The 16,125-nt window shown below is 35.4% G+C and overlaps 1 long non-coding RNA gene across 2 annotated transcripts; it reads right to left on the bottom strand.

Moving 5' to 3' along the window:
- Nucleotides 1-366: 366 nt before the first annotated feature.
- LOC147840810 (uncharacterized) lies at nt 367-15,479 on the bottom strand. 2 transcript variants are annotated; one of them, XR_015507331.1, is made up of 3 exons: nt 13,553-15,479; nt 4,850-5,136; nt 367-475 (listed from the first exon to the last, which is right to left on the bottom strand). It is a non-coding gene; the product is annotated as an uncharacterized LOC147840810 (long non-coding RNA). The 2 variants fall into 2 exon arrangements; XR_015507332.1 differs by having other exon boundaries at nt 4,850-5,433; nt 13,849-13,967.
- Between the last annotated feature and the right edge of the window lie 646 nt (nt 15,480-16,125).

Here is a 16,125-nt window from a genome sequence, read left to right as displayed (position 1 = left end):
TACATGTTTAGTAGTTTTAATAGATTTAGCAGTGCACTTGTGTGTCTGCCTTTTTATTGATCAAGTGATAGAGGTTGATATAACATTTAGAAGGTAAGCAGTGCTAAAAATACTTTTTAGAAAGAATAGTAATCCCATTAATCTAGTAACAGTACATGTCAAAGGTTAAGCTAATTATTTATGAGAAAAGGACAAGACATTCTCGTACGTGACTTTGTTCTGTGTGTGACAAAAATGTAGGCAATATCTATGTTTCCATCCAAATATATTACATAAATTTGTGCAAAACTGGAATAACGCCTAAAAGATGCGAATAAAGCAGCCTTTCCATCCAATGAGTCAAAGAGAACAAAATCATGACTTTCTGATTAACTTGCGCCAAATATCAACAGTAAAAACAGAATTTACTGCGGTTGAAGAAGCTGCGCCAATTATTTTTTATTTAATAAATGTACTTGCGCCTCAGAAGACAATGCTCCCAGCTAGAAATTTTAGTTCTACACATGTTCTGAGAATATTACCAAGCAATGTTGCATTACTGTTTTCGGCGGCTAGTTTTCTTTAAGTTCCCAGAATGTTCTCTTTAATGGTTGGAAAAAATTTTAACCACATTCGCTGGTAACAATTTTAGGACATTATATTCAAACATTCGTATAACATTATTTGCAGCTAGTTTTCTTTAAGTTCCCAGAATGTTCTCTTTAATGGTTGGAAAACATTTTCTAGAAACATTCTAACCACATTCGCTGGTAACAATTTTAGAACATTATATTCTAACATTCTTATAACATTATTAGCGGCTAGTTTTCTTTAAGTTCCCAGAATGTTCTCTTTAATGGTAGGTAAACATTCTCTAGAAACATTCTAAAAACAATCGCTGGTAACAATTTTAGAACATTATATTCTAACATTTGTATAACATTATTAATGGGTTTTCTTCAAGTTTCCAAAATGTTCTCTTTAATGGTTGGAAAACATTCTCTAAATACATTCTAAATACGTTTCTAAGTAACATTCTTACAACATTATACTTTAACGTTATTACAATGTTTAATCATTGTTTTATTTCACTTCCCAGAACATTCTCTTAAAAGATAGGAAAACATTCTCTAAAATATTGTAACCACATTTGGGGGTAACATTGTCAGAACCTAATTAGGGCTAGTTGTAGTTTAGTTCACAGAATGTTCTTTTAAAAGATAGGTAAACATTCTTTAAAACATTTTAAACCTGTTTAGTGGTAACTGTAACCAAGGGATGTGACACTGACAACAGAGTTAGGATCCAAATGCAGGTTTATTAAGGAGGTCAGGCAAGCAATGGTCAAAACAGGGGCAAACAGATGTATAAAGGCAATCCAGAGTCATAGTCAATAGGCAGGCAGAGATAAGCAGAATAACAAGGTGAGGGTAATAAAAAATAAATAAAAAACTGCAAAACGAGACAAAGGAAACACGTTGTGATGTAAAGACTCAGTGACGGGAGTATGTGCTGCTTAAATACTGTGTGTAATCAGTCCTTGACAATCCTCCGGTGGTGTGTGTGTAATCAGTCAGGATGAGGAACATGTTTGTATTTGTAGTTGTAAGCTATTGTGTGTGAATTCCAGTCATCCATAGAGTTACGATCGCTGGTGACATTGTTGAAGCATTATACTTTAACATAATTATAAAATATTTTTTTAATAATTAATTAAAAATTTTTTGGATTTGCTTTTTAAACAAAGTGATGCAAAACGGGAAAATTATGGTTGCGCTGGTCTGAAAATAGCAACACATTGTTGCAAACACGTCTTGCGCCTTATTGCGCCAGGTGTATGTTAGGGCCCTCAGTGTCACTTGATCGAGACCTGCTTGAAGAGGTGGTCTCAGTACGGTTTCAAACAAACCCTGCAGCGGTTCGTTTGTGGTGAGAATATGATCTGTACTAAAACAGGCCCAACGCAAAAAGGACAGCGTCTTTTGGACTAATCCAGCTGCCGTAGGCCGATGCGCTGTGCGTTATTTGATATGGAGGAAAATATTAAATATTTGTTGACAGCGCTTTACCAACAGAGAGAGAGAGAGGGGGGGGGGGGCTAAAAAACATGTATAGTTTGTCTAAAGTAGGCATACAATCAGCCAGCATAGTCGTCCCTTCATAGTAAAAAGTGGCATTTTGTGTCTGCCGGTTTGTTTACTTGCGTGAGTTCATTGGCATTTTTCCACATGTGAATTCTGACCAATCGAAAAGCAGTTTAGGAAATATGTTCAACAACATCTGGCCAATGAGAGATGTGGATTTTGTCAGATGACTGCATTTCGGTTCTTTTTAACTGGTTCGGACTAAAGCCAACAATGTGGTAAGAAAACGACCCAAAGACGGCAGAAAATGCAACAATGTATCATTTATTGCCCTTGGTCCGGACCAAATGAAGCGAACTACAGATAAAGCACCCTAAATCTCTTCTATTCTGTTGTGGGGGTAATTGTGTCAGTCCTGAAATCACAAAGCACTTTTTAAAATTAATATTTAACTTTACTGTGAAAGTATGTTCTAACGTTCCTGCTGGAAAAACAGCTTAAAACAGTCTAAGTTTGGTTAACTGGTTTAAGCTGTTTTTTCACAAGGGGTTTTTATATTATTTTTGACAGTACAGTGGATATTTTAGGCTAAATATACTAGACTACCTCCAATTAAACATTGACAAAAAACTTTCATCTACACATAAAGATGTAATTAAAAGCCAAAACTTTTATAAACACGAGCTCACTACGTTAGCCTAACGCTAGCGTTACCTATGCTAAGGTGCTAACCATCTGTATAAAATAAATATTTGACAGAAATATGTTAGTTACCAGTAAGAAAAGAGTTGGGAACATTTGCATGTAATATTTCAGTGCTTTTAGGGACTAAACTTACCTGAAATTGGTGAAAACAGCCACATGACCAGTTTTGTTGACAGCCAGATTGAGTGCAGTTGCTTAGGGATAGGGAGTCGACTCCAAAAGAGACGATTCCTTGATTCTCAATGGACCTATGCAGGAATCGACTCGAAGACAGGAATCGACTCCCAGAGACGAGTCTGTTTTTTCAAACCCTCTAGAATGAAGCAGTTACACGCTACACTACAGCTATAATGCTCATTCTCGAGCACGGTGAACATTGATGACACATTTTACCCATTTGCTTTTGAATTTTGAGACCATGAGCACTGGGTATTAGTAGTGTTGGGCAAAGCGAGGCTTCATGAAACACTGAAGCAGTCAAAGCAAATGTGTTTAAGCTTCTAAAAGTTTCGAAACCCAATCTACGGTGACACCTAGTGGTCATTTTTTCGTGTATTGCTCTGGAACAGCTTCAGCGAAGAACAGTTGAGCAAATTGTGCTATTAAACCCTACTTTATAGCCTCAACCCTTCAATTGATTTAGTGGAGCGGTTAGGGTTCTTGACTACCATGCGGGGATATTGGGTTAGAATTCGTCCTGTTAGAGCAATTTTGAAATGTTTAATATCAGTTTCAAATGCTTTGTTCTTGTATCGTTTTGTTTTTATATTGGTCTGACACTGAATAAACACTGTGTGAATAAATGTCTTGTTTTGGTCATAAAACAGGGTTGTTGCTAGATAAGACACAGTTGTATTTTATTAACGTCTACCCAAACCCTAAACCCATCACTGTACTGTAAAAATATTAATCATTGTTTTACAGTGATACAAAAATTATGGTAAATTGATGGCATATCAGCAGCTGTATCCTATCTAGACTACACCATAAAACAGTAACATTATTAAAACACCTAAATCATGATTTTGGAGTATTTGTACAAGTCGGGATTCGAACCAAAAAGTGATTTGAACCATAGTATCAACGTGAACTCGCACAGTCCACTAGGCCATATAAGATTGTTTACAGACCCTGTCAGTCAAATGCAGATTCTCCAGGGGCCTGTTTCAGTAAGGAGGTTCAAACAACTCAGAGTTTAAACTTGAACTCTGAGTTGATTTACCAAGAGATTAAAAACTCAGAATTTTCGGTTTCAGAATAGCTGATCTGAGCTGGGTCAATCAACTTTGAGTAGACCAACTCAGAGTTAAGCGCGCACACCGTGACTATAAAAGGCATTATCAATGGAGCGCAGATATTACGAGTGACTATGGCAACATCTTAAAAAAAAGATCACCATTTCTTTCTCCGGCTGAACTTGATTTGCTCATGCAAAGTTATAGCAAATATGAGTGTATATATTTAAAAGAAGCAACCATCAGTGAAACAGAGACAGTTAGCGTGGGAAAACAGCTGCTCAAGTCAATGCGTAATTTTTAATTTTAAGTATTTAAACATTTAAGTATAATAAAATAAGTAATGTAATGTGTGACGTTTATACTTTTTTCTAAACTTTTATACACTTTTATCAGTTTTAATAGATTTAACAGCGCACTTGTCGTGTGTCTGCCTTTTTATTGATCAAGTGATAGAAGTTTAGAACATTAAGAAGGTAAGCAGTAATAAAATAATTTTTAGACAGAATAATAATCCCATTAATCTAGTAACAGTGCATGTCGAAGGTTAAGCTAATTATTTATGAAAAAAAGGACAAGCCTCGTACATGACTTTGTTCTGTGTGTGACAAAAATGTAGGCAATAGCTGTTGTGTTTCCATCAAAATATAGGCTATTACATAAATTTGTGCAAAACTGGAATAACGCCTAAAAATAAAGCAGCGTTTTTATCCAAACAGTCGAAGAGAACACAATCGTCACTTCCTGATTAACTTGCGCCAAATATCAACAGTAAAAACAGAATTTACTGCGGTAGAAGAAGCTGCGTCAATGATTTTTTTATGTACTTGCGCCTCAGAAGGCAACTGACACACAATGAACACGTGGGGGCGTTTGAAGCCAGACGCGGAGATCTTGACACGCTCCAGACGCTCGGAGGTAATTAATAATATACACTAATAATGAAACAGTTAAGGCATTTTAGAATGACTAAAACAACATTTAAGATGTTCTACAGTGTGCTCAGTCTGCTGTTTTGTGCATTCACACACATTTTCATCATCATCTCTAACAAACCTTTTTTTAATGTACATACTGTAATTTGTTAAGTGCACTTCGTAGTTTATGTACATCTTATCAAATAAAAGTTTAACCTACTCAGTTATACACATGTTTAATTATGCGTATTTTCAAAAGTTATGTTAATCACGACGTATCCATCAATCGTTTTTATGGGCATCTCCAAAATGAGCTCTAAAATAGGTGTGTGGAAACGTAAGGCTAAGGCGAGAAATACGCTTCATCTTTAAAAAAGGGGAGGAGACCGACAGAAACTCAGAGTTTAGGGAATAAAACCTGCTCCGGACCAGGTTAGATTCACAGAGTAAGTTACCACAGTAACTGACTCTGAGTTAAAGTTACCTTTCTTTCAGAAACAGGCTTGACTTACCCTGATTTATTGAGTTTGACAAACCTGCCATTTTGAAATGGAAAACCCAGAGTTTCTCTCATTTCAGGGTTAAAATACTCTGAGTTTTCACTTAACCTCCTTTCTGAAACAGGCCCCAGGTCTCAAAATGCTTCTGAACTGATCAATGCTTTGAATCACTTTAGTCACGTGACCAGGTGTTTCGAAACACTTTGGTCACGTGACCTGGATGTTTCGGATCATGCTTCGGTGCAGTGTTTAGAAACACTTGCGCTTTGAGATTTCGACACTGTGTAGAAACGTCAGCTTCACGTCAGCCATCCCTAGCTATTAGAATACTCTTATTTCACGCGGCTGCCATTTTAAAAAAACCAAAGCGAGGCTTTGGTGGGAAGAAACCCGGAAGCATAGGACCAGCACTGTAAACACTGCAGTAACATGCTGTACATTACAAACCTCCGGCTGTTGCCGAGATTTCAAAATGCAGAAATGGTGTAAACATCACTTTAATATTATTCAGTAAGTTTATTATAAACAATTAAAAGCAATTTAGCATCAAACAACATCACAATCTCTGTAAGAGTAATACGCTTAAGTGTCCTCCTAGGTTTCAGTTCATGGCACGAGTTAATGTCGTAAATTCGACGTCTAATCAATTAGAAATTATCAGACCAGAGGTTTTGAATATCAGAAAATAGACTTTATTCTCCATAATAAAGCCGAGAAAGAGCAGAGCAGACCCCAGAGCATTCTGAAGTCTCTCCTGGACACCTTCTGAAGTCTCTCCTGCACCTTCTAAAGTTTCAGTGTGTTTGTTACAATTTTTATACAGGATTATTTGACACACCCCTAAGTCTCTTTTTAACTTTTGACCATTTTTGAATAGGTTTCTAGTCTAAAGGGTCCTGCTATTCTTGGCTCTCAGCCCACTAGCTCATGTCAACAGAGATGTTACAGGTCTATGTCAGCAAAGTATAGATGCAACTTATGCAAAAGAACTAAGTGTTTACATACATTGTTATGATAGGATAATAACTTGATAATATGTTACTCATTCTAACTTCTGACAAATATAGCTTCATACAAGTATTTAACATATATAATCAGTGCTTTACATATTCAGTTATTCTACACAATCAGTCACTCAGCCTTCTCCTAGTGTTGCTCCTGTGCAGGCACTCTCATCTTACACAGACATATTACTGTATTTTTAACACAGGCTGGCATGTTTGCTGCAAACACTACATACATTTTGTGAAGAGAAAATTAACTGCTTTACACTTAGAAAATACTTCACACTAAGAGAATAGAAATCTTCTTCAATCCCTCCTCTTAAGACTTTAGTCTTAATATTATTGTCTTTTAACCCCAAAGTGCAATTTCATAATCCAGTTCTCTTAATTACCTCTATCTAGTGACTGATATTAGCCACATAGCAGTTATCAATTGACTAGATTATGCCACTGTACTTTGACAGAAGTCCAGCCAAACATCTTCCCTCTTGATTTGAAGGAAGTAAAAGACTGTACTCTGTTTTCCCTTAACACATCAAAGACAATAAAGTTTTAAGCATAAGTATTCAGTTGGTTCAGTGCTAGCTGCTAGTTTTCACACTCATGTAGAATATACTAAAGTGATATTATATATAGGTACCCTGAAAGCAATATGCAAACAAAATCAATATGCAAACGTAAAAAGCATCAAATGTTGATCTTGATCTTTGCTCATCCTTGTTTCTCTTCTTCTAAGCTATCAGCATCTTCATTAAACTTTGAAAAGATGTTGATGGAGATGTGTGGTTGAGAGTCTGAGTTCTGAAATATGCAGTTGTGCATTCATCATCCCTTGACTTGTGGCACTGCTGTATGTGGTACTCAGGCATATTATCAGAATCACTCTTTTCTTTGCTCTGATAAACTCTTGCTTCCACACGTTGCACTTAGTAGTTTAGAGCTTTGGAATATTTAGGCTTCCTGTTTCCGGTCAGCTTTCCCTTGCTGGAGTTGTTCCCTTTCGCTCCTTTGAGGCATTGGTACCTCATCAATGGCATCCCCTTTGGCAGCTGTTGGATTTGCCCACATCCAGATATGGTCCTTTCCTCCTGAGCTCTCCAGAGCATCCTCAGATAGACTCAATCACCTAGACCAGTTGGACCTTGTATCACTGCTCTCTCACATGGCTCCTTTCTGGTTTCCTGCACAGATATCGCTTTGCACATGGCAATTATTTGTTTCTTTATTAAAGTCCCTACTGCATTTGACATCTTTGCAAACCATTCCAAGAGGTTATGTGCAAGGTTATAGGTGAGATTATATGCCAGGTTTTATGCAAAGTTTCATGCGGTTTCTTGCAAGGTTTCTTTCAAGGGTCGACCCAATAGCAGTTCATGCGATGCAGTGTTAGATGCCTGTTTCTGTCAGTTCCCATGCCATCACTCACCAATGCACTTTGTTAGCAAATTAATCCCATTAAGTTTATTATTTTCACATATTTCATTGAGCGTTGGTCTTGATGGATCATCTTCATCTCTTTCAGCCATTTCTGGTAATTGAGCATAATACAATTATTCTCTTTTTTGCTTTATTCATAATTTTTCATACCCCTTTAGATGTTTTTATTTATTGTTCACTTATTAACTATAATTTTAATTACTTTATGAATGCAAACCCTTTATTAACTTATTTCTGAAGGCATTTCAAAATTTAGGAAATACTTCTTTTGTCACAAATGTAATAACTGTTCCAGCTTCATAATTTGCTTTTGCTACCATCTCCAATCATCTACTCATCATAGTTTCTCAACTGTGCTTGTTTACAGAATAATTCTCTATCCAGTCAACATCAAAAACAGTCATTATCTCACTGTTTGGAGCAATGGTCTCCAGTCAAGTCTTTTAATTGAACTAGAGCTCTGTGAAGTTGCAGTTGATTCAATCATCCACATATTGTGACAGTGTTCATCCTAAGATCTTCTCCCTAAATATTAACTTTTTATGCCATCTGGTGTATACAGCGTTTGCTATTCATCAAGCTACACAAGTACAAACAAGTTTCTACCCTCCTCTGGTAGTTACCTAAAATTAACTCAATAGAAACCAAACCACTTGAAATATTTATCATCCAAAAGAACATATCTTTACATACAATATGAACTTCAGCTGGAAAATCTTTTCCTATTGATTGCTCTTAAATCATATTAACAACATTAAGCCTCTTTTATCTGTCTTGATTAACCATTTATTTTAATTATCAAATTAACTTCAATTAAATATTATTAGTTACTTATAATTTATTACTACTTTAAGTTTAAACTTAAATAGAAATGTCTAGGACATCTTGCATATTACAGTATCTAGATGTTTCTATTAGTGCTCTTATATTTTTACACTTTTCAATAGAGTTTTATACCTATTTCAGCATTTAGTGGTTTTCTTTCTGGACAGATCTGCATCTAATCCATTTTAATCCTCACTGTGCTGGCTGATTTTATCTGCATCTCAGTCCTGTAATGACAATCATTTAGTTGGAATTTGACACTTCTTTCTTTGCTAATTTATTTTCTGATCTATATATTAATTCCTTTTTTGTCTTTGAGTTATTTTCTTTTGGCTCATAATTATTTCCTAAGGCACTCCCATTAAACTAGTTGTTTATACAATTTTGATGCACTTTTTTATCAGCTGACTAAAACTTACTGTATGTTTTGTAAATTTCTCTTTGCTCTGTTTTAACTATTATTCCTTAATATTTTCTTCTAATTATTTTTCACATATGTTTTCATGTAAAACAATATTTTTTTCTTAAACACTTTTCTCTTTCAATTTGTTTTATAGTAATTTAGAAGTATTATTTTTTGACCTTACCATATCTTATGAATTTATTTCAATTGTTATTTCAATCTTCCCTTTAACTGTAAATCATTTTTCTAAATTTGAATCTCTTTCCAGTTTTCAATATCCAATCTTGATTTAGGCCATTCACAATACAATTATGTTAAGATTTTCCTTTACTTAATTTGAACTTAAATACTTAGTTATATTCTTATTTATTCTCCAAATTATTTATTGCCTTATCAAAAGCTTTTTCTCTTTTTCTTTAGTCAATCTGCTGCATTGTAATTTATCCTTCAATGTTTAAGGACTTTTATTAAGCCTACTGAAACTTAAACTCAAATTATTTACCATTCATCATAATATATAATTTCATCATTTAAAGTTTCACCTTAAAATTACCTTATAACACTTTTTTTTTTTTCTTACAAATTTGCATGATAATAATTTCTCTAAAATTGACAGGAGTCTGATTTGATACAAGAATGGGTAGCTACACTTTTGTTCTTAATTTTCCTTCTGTAATGCTTGAACTTAATTTGGACTTTAGGAGCTACTTTGAGATGGACTGTCAGACTATCCCCCCTCGCAACCTGAGACAACTAGCTCCAGATTGGCGCAACAGTCTTCATATGTTGTCCTGAAATTCCTTCATATCAGGGCACAGTGTTTCCCCCTCTCTCTTTGGGCTGGCTTCTTACTTTGACTCAGCTGATGTAAAGTTCTGGTGGAGCGTTTTTTCTCTTTGATCAGTTCATCAGTCTCTTGTTAGTGTCTCTTTTGAATGTCTCTGAACACATGTAGCTTTTTCAGTCCTCAGTAAATCCTGAGTCCCGGGTTCAAATCCCGGACGAGCCCCACGTTGGGCGCCATTTGTCGTAAATTCGACGTCTAATCAATTAGAAATTATCAGACCAGAGGTTTTGAATATCAGAAAATAGACTTTATTCTCCATAATAAAGCCGAGAAAGAGCAGAGCAGACCCCAGAGCATTCTGAAGTCTCTCCTGGACACCTTCTGAAGTCTCTCCTGCACCTTCTAAAGTTTCAGTGTGTTTGTTACAATTTTTATACAGGATTATTTGACACACCCCTAAGTCTCTTTTTAACTTTTGACCATTTTTGAATAGGTTTCTAGTCTAAAGGGTCCTGCTATTCTTGGCTCTCAGCCCACTAGCTCATGTCAACAGAGATGTTACAGGTCTATGTCAGCAAAGTATAGATGCAACTTATGCAAAAGAACTAAGTGTTTACATACATTGTTATGATAGGATAATAACTTGATAATATGTTACTCATTCTAACTTCTGACAAATATAGCTTCATACAAGTATTTAACATATATAATCAGTGCTTTACATATTCAGTTATTCTACACAATCAGTCACTCAGCCTTCTCCTAGTGTTGCTCCTGTGCAGGCACTCTCATCTTACACAGACATATCACTGTATTTTTAACACAGGCTGGCATGTTTGCTGCAAACACTACATACATTTTGTGAAGAGAAAATTAACTGCTTTACACTTAGAAAATACTTCACACTAAGAGAATAGAAATCTTCTTCATTAAACACCGTGGGGATGCTTTTGACGGTTTTTCTTTAAATTCAGTATCGTGACAAGTCTAATATAGTGAAAGAATCAGTTCATTAACTTGAGTTTGATAAATGGCATCTAAAACGTGTGTTTGGAAAAGAAAACGTTAGCTAACTAATGCCATTTCCCTTAACTTAGCTGAAAATTAGCTCTGATATCCCTTTTTTATTTTTACCATTCATTCAGAATGGACCTTTGGGTCCCTCGGAAGGCGATAAAATGATAAATTTGTGTCACTTTCTCTTCGCTGATAAGATATACAGCCAGGTACACAATGTTAATATGTAACTCCCAACGATACTTCCGGGTTTCTTCCCACCGCAACCTCGATTTTGCTTTTAATAATGGCGGCCGCGTCTATTAGTGCTGCGGGACGAAGTTTGCTTTCATTTTCAAATGGCCTTAATAACACACCTTTTTTGCATTTTAGTCTGTGATGTCAGAAAGGTTGTCTTTGTAACATTATTATGTGACCATAGAATGACCAAAATAGAACATCCTCTTAAAGTCATATTCAAAATGTTATATGACTAAAGGAGAACCATGTGAAAACGTTCTGTTAATGTTAGAAAAGTTCTCTTTGTAATGTTATTATGTGACCATAGAATGACCAAAACAGAACATCCTTTTAAAGTCATATTCAAAACATTATTCTATGACTAAAGGAGAACCATGTTAAAACGTTCTGTTAATGTTAAAGAAGGTTCTCTTTGTAACGTTATTATGTGACCATAGAATGACCAAAACAGAACATCCTAAAGTCACATTTAAAACGTTGTTTTAGGATTAAAAGAGAACGTTTTAAGAACATATCCCTAATGTTTTGTAAAAGTTCTGGACTTTTGTTACCTTTAGGGAACTTTTAGGGAACGTTGCGCAAGGTCGCGACTACGCCTACTACCTGGGATATTCTCTAAATATTCTACATGTTTGTTAATGACATTGTTTGTTTTCTTTTTTGTTTCCAAAAATAAAACACTCTCTATAACCATTTAACATATTTAATTTTACAGTAGCAATGTGGAAAAAAAGTTTAAAGCACTGCATTTTCTTATATTCTAGTGCTCATTGTATAACGTGTAACAAATTAAACTAATAAAAAGAAAACAATTTTAAAAATCTGGTATATTAAACAAGAATAATTTGCTGACACATAATACTTATATTCATAATTGTATGAAATGCTAATTAATTGTCATTTATTTTTTAAACCATTAGGTTTTACTTATTTGCATGCAATAAGTATTTGAACATAGCATTTTGTATATTTTAATAAGTACAGGTTAAAATTAGTACGTTAATTGTCTTTCTGTCTTGATATTGAAACGAAATCATGTTCTTATAACATTTCTCTAATGTGACTGTGAGAATGTTCTTACTTTGGTTTTATGAAACATTGTGAAAATGTTTTCTAAGAGAACATTGTTTAATCTGATGCCATTTCAATACTCTTAAAATGTTTTTAAAATGTTTCAGATAAAATGTGCTAGCTTTGTGCAGATGTTTTATTGCTATAATATTCTTTAAAGAACATTCCACATCTCACATCTCAATGATGTTCTTAAGCAGTGGCGTAGCGGACGGGCCCGCAGGGCACGCACCGCGGGGGGGCCCCGCGTGATTAGGGGGCCCCACGTCGTCGCGATTTTTAATAATTGAAAATCCAGGAATCGCAATAATAAAACTCTTGGGAACAACTGTGGTCGGAACCAAAGTTTACAGGTCTGTGTTCTCTGAACTCCGCTCAAGCAGTGGACTACTTCATTCTGATTGCTTGCCGCCGAACCGCGTCATGGCCAATGAAGACGCGCCGCTGTTTCTCGCCGCCGGTTCTCGTTAAAAAATGAATGACTTCTGGCTACTTTGACGCTCTCGCCACTTTCGGTTTGTGATCGCTCCTCAGTTTGTGAAGGATTCCCCGCGTTGTCACGCCACTCCGCCTCCTTTCCCCGCTCCTCAATTTGTGACATAGACATATACACTAGATATCGCATAGGGACCCTGAGCATGCGTCTATAGCGCCGCCACATTGGTACAGTGCTCCCAGGACAAATGTCATTCAACCGCACTAGTCAAGACAGTGTTATTACGTGAAGATGCTGGGCTTAAGCGCTGTCTACGAGTGTAGTAACGAGCAAACAAAGAAAACAAAGCACAAAGGCAGAACATTTCATAGGATTAAGTTTTTTTACGTTTTTGTATGTTTTGAAATTTGTGCTAAACAGGTCACGTTATTGATAATAATAGCTATAGTCACTTACTGCATTCACCATAAGGCAAAGTAGCACCAACTTGCACTAAACACTCGGTTTATGCTAGGTTTGTTAAATAAAATCAGCAAACAATGCAAAAGAAATATGACAACGAGATGCTGCGCTGCCAGAAAATTGTATTATTGTCGGCTAGCGAACGAGTCGTTCATAATGGAGATTCATTCACAAACGAATCGCTCCGTCAGTATGAGCAGTGAAAGCAGGAGAGGAGGTGTATTTCAGCACATGATTAGATCAAATTTAACAGGGAGAGTGAATAGTACATTTTCATACACACAAACACAAGCTTTTTGTCAGGAATGCCCGTGCGATAAGTGATCCATCAATGTAGAAAAGTGATGTCAAATAAAAATTTTCATTTTAAAAAAAATGCATACTAACATCCAGGAAAACTCCCGAACATAGATATATGTGTATATCTATGTGTGTATGTGTATATTTTACCTACTAAGTTATGCACATGTTTTATTATGCGTATTTTCAAAAGTTATGTGAATCATGACGTCTCCATCAATCGTTTTTATGCACATGTCCAAAATGAGCTCTAAAATAGGTGTGCGGAGACGTAAGGCTAAGGTGAGAAATACGCTTCATCTTTAAAAAAGGGGACTAGACCAACAAAAACTCTGAGTTTAGAGAATAAAACCTGCTCTGGACCAGGTTAGATTCACAGAGTAAGTTACCATGGTAACTGACTTTGAGTTAAAGTTACCTCTCGTTCAGAAACAGGCTTGACTTACCCTGCTTTCTCCAGTTTAACAAACCTGTCTTTTTGAAACGGAAAACCCAGAGTTTCTCTCATTTCAGGGTTAAAATACTCTGAGTTTTCACTTAACCTCCTTTCTGAAACAGGCCCCAGTGCTGACTGTTTTTTTTAAAGCAGAAGTTGGTTTCATAATAAACACATGCGTGAGTAAGCTCCTGATCCAAACTCCAATCCAGATGGTGGCGGTAATGCTCCAAAAAGCTGGTTGTCAACCACCATGGCATGAAGATCACAAGAAGAAAAAAGTTTGTTTTTTCAAAATTTTCCTGTGTATTCCGGTCAGAAAGGTAAGCTTTTTACTGCTTGTGTACTGTATACTTAGCGAATTTAGAGCTTAAATTATTTCCACGGTGTTTAGTTGTAACAGCGTTTAGTAATTTAAAACAGTTTGATACGAAATGTAACTTGCTTTAAGAAACACGACTGGAGCTAATGTATGCTAATGCTAACAGTTACAAACGTCTGAAAGTTCCTGTTCCTTTTACACAATGTTAGATTGTAACGTGTGTAGTAACTGAAAACTATTTTAATTATTTCTGTAGACGAATCCATTAACACGAGTAGGGGGTAACTGCAGCCTGGAGAAATGGGCGTGGCAAAAGGTAGGGGCGTGGCAAAAGGTTTTTCATTGGTCGAAAGTTTTTTCCGGTAGGGGCGGGGTAAAAGGTTTTTCATTGGTCAAAGGTTTTATTTCCGGTCAAATGCGTTGGCCAATTAGAATAATATATTACTTAAGCTGCTTGTTTGGATCATTCTACTTTATGCTACTGGTGTTAAGAATAAAGAATGAATTAAATGTAATCACAAGTTTCATTAAAATAGTTGGTAAATCAGCATTCTTAAGGATACAAATGCTTAAATATCATTAGACAAATTATATGTTTTGGTTCTTTTTACTGGCTATGTATAAATGCACTACTTAGAAAAGTGTTCTATTCTATACCATTTTAAACTGTGACTTAGTTGTTTCCCAGTGTCACTGAAATTATTGCCTAAAATAATTTAAATTAAAAAGACTTTGAAAATACATTTTATGTCGGGTAAATATATATTGTTCAAATATCACAGATTTATAACAAAGTTAACTCATTAATAAACTTATGTTAAGTGATATTAATCAATTTAATTAGAACACAGACACAAGTTCATTAAACATTTCAGTTTAATTATCAAAAAACAAATAAAACAATCTCTTAAAAAACATGCCTTCCACTGACTAAAAATCCATACATCCCTCAGTTCATGACAATCCATTAAGTACAAATCCATCCATTCATCGTGTAGTAGCAGTGCATAGAGCAGAAGCCATTAAACTCTTGTCTGAATGCTCTGTACATCCCTTTTTCTCCAATTGCCACAGTATCCAATGGTGTTTTTGTAGAGCCAACCACAGGATTAACATCTGGAGAGCTTGAACTCCACTCTATATTTGACCAAGTAACAGTGAGGAATGCTCCATCCCCTTCATCATAAACATCTAAAAGAACCTTTCAGAACAGGTCTGATGGTAGCTGAATTAAAGACGAAACACACACACACACACACACACACACACACACACACACACACACACACACAAAATAATAAATGACGAATGTAAAAATGAAAACTAAAAAAAAAAAAAAAAACTATAAAATAAATTGAAAAAATAAAATAAATTTAAACATACATCACTAAGACCTTCTCTGGGATCCATAGCTGAAGGGAAATGCATGTATACATATTTTGTAAAATGAAATGTGTATGTATATACACATACACACATATATTTGATAATTACAAACACAAGCTGATTGGCAGGTTTTAAGCATTGAAGAGCCTTTATGACACTTGTGCTATTTAAGTCCCATCATTTAGGATGACACTAAAGCACAACTATGATGGAATGTAATAACTGGGAAAGTATAATGTGTAAATTAATTAGGTTGTAAGTTTGATTAAATAATTAGTAAATTTGATTGCACTGCAATTTCATTGTCTTTAAACTAAGAATAAAAAACAAGCCTACAAGTGCAGCAATCCACAATAAATGGTATTGTGCTGCCATCTAGTGGAAAAATTTACTTTAAAAAAGTGATTTCTGCTACATTGGTAGTTGTAAATTGAAAAGCAGTGTTTGAGACATTTTAAAAATCGTACTGCTCACATATAGTTATATAGTCAGATCTCAATCCAATACAGCACCTTTGGGATGTGGTGGAACAGGAGATTCTGCAGAAACTTCCGTGATGCTATCATGTAAATATGGACC

Source organism: Danio rerio, chromosome 14 (genome assembly GCF_052040795.2).
Source record: "Danio rerio strain M-AB ecotype USA chromosome 14, GRCz13ab, whole genome shotgun sequence".
Taxonomy (NCBI): domain Eukaryota; kingdom Metazoa; phylum Chordata; class Actinopteri; order Cypriniformes; family Danionidae; genus Danio; species Danio rerio.
Note: the sequence above shows the minus strand (reverse complement) of the source record. Positions and strands in the feature narration are given on the sequence as shown.